This window comes from Talpa occidentalis, unplaced genomic scaffold (assembly GCF_014898055.3).
Source record: "Talpa occidentalis isolate TD23 unplaced genomic scaffold, MPIMG_talOcc4v2.1 talOcc4.12, whole genome shotgun sequence".
In the NCBI taxonomy this organism is placed as follows: domain Eukaryota; kingdom Metazoa; phylum Chordata; class Mammalia; order Eulipotyphla; family Talpidae; genus Talpa; species Talpa occidentalis.
In genome coordinates, this window is record NW_023601212.1 from 27,471,886 (window position 1) to 27,477,885 (window position 6,000).

Consider the following 6,000-nt stretch of genomic DNA (forward strand, 5'->3'; position numbering starts at 1 on the left):
AGCATCCAAGCTCATACACCCGGCTGCCACCCATCTCCACTTGGATATCTCAAACTTAAAGCGTCCAAAACAGAACTCTTGATATTTTAACCAAAACCAAAATTTTTTCCCTGTTTCCCTCTCAGAACAAAAATATCTCTTTCAAATACTATATTCATCTTAGCCTGAAATCCTTCCAGTTCTACCTTCAAAACACTTCCATAACCACTAAAACCTACATATGCCCCCTAAAATCTCTTCCCTGCTTCCGTTCTTTGCCCCTCCTTGATCTACTCAGCAACTAGAGAATTTCTTTCTAGACATTAGTAAAATAGCATGATTCCTCTTACTTCTAACTTTCCAGTGTTCTATGATTCTAATCACACCTCAGCAATATCCAGTCTTTCCCTCAGTCTTGCAAGTTCCTTCAGCATGTACTCACCTCTCCTCTTTACCTCTTACTGTTCACTCTGCTCCAGCTCAGACACCCACCTATGGCTCCTCACACCATCCAGGATGCTCCTTCCTTCCTTTTATTTATTTTTTTAAAAAAATTGTTTATTGATGCATACAAGAACCCAGGTATAGGCCAGAGAAGTAAGGGGGTGAGAGGATTCACCAGAGACAGAGTGGGGAACAGAACAAGCAGATTGACTGAAACACACTGCTGAGGGAAGCTGCGTGCAAGTCAGGAGAGGTCTACTGTGCCCCTTCCTGCCTTTTAAATTAACCTTCTCAACCACTATCTAGATTTGCCTCCTCTATGCCCTTACTGTAATTCTTTTAGAGCAGTTATCACAACGTGTTGGCAATAAATACGGTGAGTTTTGGGAGCTGCAAGCTCTCCCTTTCACTTTGTGTCTTACCCCATATGTAACCTGGAACAAATCAATTAACATTTCTGTATTTCCATCTATATAATGGGTCTGATCACTCACTTAAGTAATTGTGATGCTTCTCTATGCTCTTACTGAAATTCTTTTAGAGCATTTATCACTAAGTGATTATGTCAAGCAATTATTTATTTGCCCATCTTACTAAAATGTAAGTTCCATGAAGGCAGGGATGTGGTTTAATTCACCACTGTATCCACACTGCCAAATGAATGAATAAATGGACACTGTCAGAGTACGGAATCTGTATGCTCACTTATTTTCTGCTGTTGCTGATTTTTATGCAGTGTCTTTATACTTATTACAAGTGGGGACAATTACAAATTATAAAATTGTGTAATTTTCAATTCACTGAAAATCCAATCAAAATAAATTATAGTGAAATTGTAAGAAAATATCAATATTCATCAGAGAGGGGTACATATTAAGTGAGGAATTTAATGCTTGTAAGGCAAAATCATAGCCTAACCTTGCAATTAGATTTTAATAGGTAGAAGTTAAAGAAATTAAAGCCAAATTATATAAAGTACCTTCTCATTCCCAACTGAAATAATCAACATGTAGGCAATAAATATGGTGAGTTTTGGGAGCTGCTAGCTCTCCCTTTCACTTTTTGTCTTACCCCATAGTAATCTGGAACAAATCAATTAAAATCTCTGTGTTTCCATCTATAAAATGGGTCTGATCACTCACTTAAGAGTAATCATGATGCTTCTCAAACATCTTTATCTAACATTTTGAAAAGGAGGAAGAAAGATATTTTTAAAATACAACTTGTAACAACTTACACAAAGTATAAGCTTCTGTGTAAAGTATTAATTCTGTTTCTCATCAAGTGTGGAAATTCATAAAAGAACTAAAAGACAAAGAATTGACATTCTATATATGAGCTCCTTGGGGAGCAGTGATATGTTTGGGAGGGAAACAGAGGGCAGCAGACTTTTGAAAGCTCTATGTCCCCAGCAAGCTGCCACATTATTTAGGTTGTATGTTTCATTGGGGTGACTTGGAGGAAGCTAAATCTCCTGCTGGTGACTGTGACAGTGGTGAGATGTTGCAACTTCTCATGAGAACACACACACACCACATTTTACTGTAAACACGCCAAGTGTTCCACTTGGCCCTCAGAGCTCTGCCTGAATCAGCACCCTACTCAGATACTTGGTGATACTTGCAACCCCAAAGCCTTTTATTAGATCTAAAGAACTGAAACCAGTGTTGAGGAAGTGCATGGGAAAGTGACTTGGGAAAGTTGGAGATCAAAGAGAGGTCATTCAACTCCAGGGCTGGATTTTCCCAGGGTGCTCCCTGCAATTCTCCTCCCACGATTTTGTCTTTATAGCTTCCAGTTTCCAGAACTTAATGCATCTCAGAAGGTCTAAAACATCTGTGTTTTCCTGCTTTATTCAAAATTCACATTTGCAGAGAATTTACCTATGTTTCTTAAACTTAGTACAGTAGAGAAGTAGGAGGCTTCCTAGGACAGTGATAGATGGCATTTATTATTTTTTTTAAATCACTTGCCCTTGGCATTGGAAGTTATTTTGTATTTAACATTAAGTATGGATAATCCCTGGATATACAAGGGGCTAGGGGTCATAATATATCAGACAAAACAATAAAACTCTCTATCAAAATATTATTCCCCTGTTCCCTACTCAATTTTTTCTCTTATGTATTTCATGGTGAAAACAAACAGTATTACTCCTCAGAGTGATATAAAAGGCCAGTCTCAAGCAGAGCCGATAACAGACTCAAACTTACTAGCTCATTCTTCCTTTCCTGGATCATGATCTAATTTTAAAAGTATTCTCAAAAAAAAAATTATTTCTCTTTTGTTCTTGATGGATTTTAACAAAAAAATAAAAAGCAATAGCAACTAACTGACTCATGACAACAGAAAGCTTCATTAAAGAGTCCTGCAATAGAATAGACAGAGCAGAGCAGCTGAGAAAATGACAATTTAGATAATTTGAGTTTATCTGTGCTTTGTGGAGCATGCTTCTTTTTTTTTATAATAAATTTTATTTTTATATTCCCATGCAATTGCAACCCCCTTATTTTGACCCCAATCCCTCCCTTCCCGGACCCTACCCCCCATAACGTGTCTCTGGTTCATAGTTTTTTGTTGATTTTGATTTTCACTTCCTTATAGTTATTCATTTTGCTGGTCCCTTATTTAAGTTTTCTAGATTCCTGCTATGAGTGAGACCATCCGGTATTTTTCTTTTTCTTTCTGGCTTATTTCGCTGAGCATGATCCCTTCCAGCACCATCCATGTTGCTGCAAATTGCATGTGTTTATCTTTTTTGGATGCTGAGTAATATACCATGGTATATATGTACCACATCTTCTTGATCCAGTCATCTATTTTTGGGCATTTGGGTTGTTTCCAAAGCTTAGCTATTGTAAATAGTGCTGCTATAAAACATAGGGGTGCAGGTGCCCTTTGGAATTGATGTTTCTGTGTCCTTTGGGTAAATACCTAGGAGTGGAATTGCTGGATCATCTGGAAGCTCTATGTTTAGTAGGTCCAGAAATCTCCACACAGCTCTCCATAGTGGCTGGACCAGTTTGCACTCCCACCAACAGTGCAAAAGAGTTCCTTTTTCTTGTGGAGCATGTTTCAATAGGAGACCGAAGGATTTATCAGCAAGTTGGAGGCACTATTAACTTTGAGAGAAACTGAGGTACAGAGAAAGTGAAATTCTAACTAAAATTCAACCTGTACTTGATCTTTATTATCTACCTTTTTAAAAAAATGTGCTGATGCCAGCTCACACAAAACTGGACAAGAATTTTTATTTAAAAGTACTGTTCTGTGTACATTGCAGGAGAAAGCCCATCTAAGCAAAGCAACATTTTCCACCCTCCTCACTCCCCTTTGCTATTGGAGGAAAGAAGACATGAGGCCCTCACATTTGCATTTCCAGGACAGCTTCCAGTAGTGTACTTGGCAGTCACTTGCCCATGCCACAAGAAGACAGCATCAAAAAACAAACGTACTGGGCCTCCCGGCGATGCAGCGGTTGAGCGCTGGGTTGCGAAGCTGCCCGCAGCCTCTGCAGCGCCGGTTTCATCCCCGGCCACCAGAGGAGGGTCCCACATGGCTCTCCTGCCGCCCACTGCTCCCCTCAGCAGTGTACTTCGGTCCTTCTGCCTGCTCTGCTCCCCGCTCTGGCTCTGGTGAATTCTCTCACCCTCCCGCACTTCTGACTGTACCCAGTGCTTATATAAATAAATAAATTAATTTTTTAAAAAATTAAAAACAAAAAAACAAAAAAACAAATGTACTGTTAGGTACTGGTACTCAGGTAAGCTTTGGCATTTCATATACCACCTTCCTCAGTGGGCAAGTGAGCCTCAATAACAGAGCAATTTTTCCATCCCAGCCCATTCCATAATTACTAGCCTCACTACTTGGCTAGCTCTTATACATTCTCTATTTGCCAAAAATCTCAATCTCTGGTGCACTTTTCCAAGAAGACAAAAACCTCTTCAGTGTTACTTTGATAGAGTGGAGTCCTTTTTACAGGGAAAACAAAGTCAATTATGTTTTTCCTGATGGGTCAGGAAATTTGGGCTTTTGTTTTCACCAAATGAGAAAGTTATCTTTGAGGAGATGACTCAGTCTCACTCAGAAGCATCCTTCTTAATTAAGTTTTTGTCTGTATGGGACCATTCTGCAGGGTGGGCAAAGAATAGTGAATGGGGTGTTCTTTCTATTTTTCAATGCTTAAAATTTAAGATAGATAAACTCAGCAAAGGTTAACCTGTGGGTCCATGGACATCAAACAGCTGTGCAAACATGGACAGATGCATAAATTAAATACAAAAGTAAATAAAGTATTTACATGAAGTAAAAGTCACGCAGCTGCTGTTATTATTCTCCGCCAAGGCTCAGGAGGGAAGGAGGTACATTCCGCTAAACAGATTGTTTTTTTCTGTTGGGAATGGTGTCAGCAGGAAGGAGTGGAAAGGTCACATATGGCTAGAGGAACAAAGACAACTGTTATGTAAACTGTTGTCCACTGCTCCTCAGCCTCTAAACCGGGTTTTCAGGCTGACGTGACTTTGTTTCTCAGAACTTATTTTTTATATGCTGGACTATGCTTTTAAGAATCTGTGTCAGTAACTAATTTTAAAGTGTCAGAGACTCCCCCAGTGGCTAACAACAGCAGGAACCCAAGAAAGTGACCCAGAGATGTAAGAATTGTCCTCAAAGAATTTCTTGATCATCTACCTGCGTCTGTCGAGAAAGGAAACTACAGTAGCCTACCTCCTTTGGAGATTCTGCCTGGTAGCCAGGCACCATGGAAATTTCTCATGTTCTCCATGGAGGAACAGGGATGCAACACAGGTCTGTTTAGCTTAGATTCCTCTACTCCACACCTGGAACATGGGAGTCATAAATGATTGAATGACTAAGCTGCTCATGGCTCTCTTTACTTTAGGAGGCAAAAGGAAGTAATGGTCATTTGGGTTTCATTTTAAATAAAAATGTAATTTTTATTTAGAATCATTATGTGCAGTATCCTGTGTTTGAAAAAATAAACCTTTGTAGAAAGATAAAATAGTTTAGGTCATTCTTAAAAAAATCACAAGTCTTAAAATGGAAAAATCCATAGTCCTTCAATTCTGAGGTACTGGAAATATTTTGGTCCATAGCTCTACAAATGAATAAATATATAAATATATACCATTTTTAACAGAAATGCTGTCCTATGGGAAATAATGTGCAAACTGTTTTCCCCCTAGCAATTTTTTTCACTTTTCATGTCAATAAATATTTATCTACATCTTTTTTATAGGACCACATATCCATACCTTACTCCTTTTTTTTTTTTTTTTAAAGATTTATTTATTTATTTACACAAGCACTTGGTACAGTCAGAAGCAGGAGGGTGAGAGAATTCACCAGAGCCAGAGCAGGGAGCAGAGCAGGCAGAAGGACCGAAGTACACTGCTGAGGGGAGCAGCAGGGCGGCAGGAGAGGTCTGTGCACCATGTGGGACCCTCCTCCAGTGGCCGGGGAGCAGCCGGGGATCGAACCGGTGCTGCAGAGGCTGTGGGCAGCTTCGCAACCCAGCGCTCAACCGCTGCGCCACCGGGGAGGCCATCCTTACTC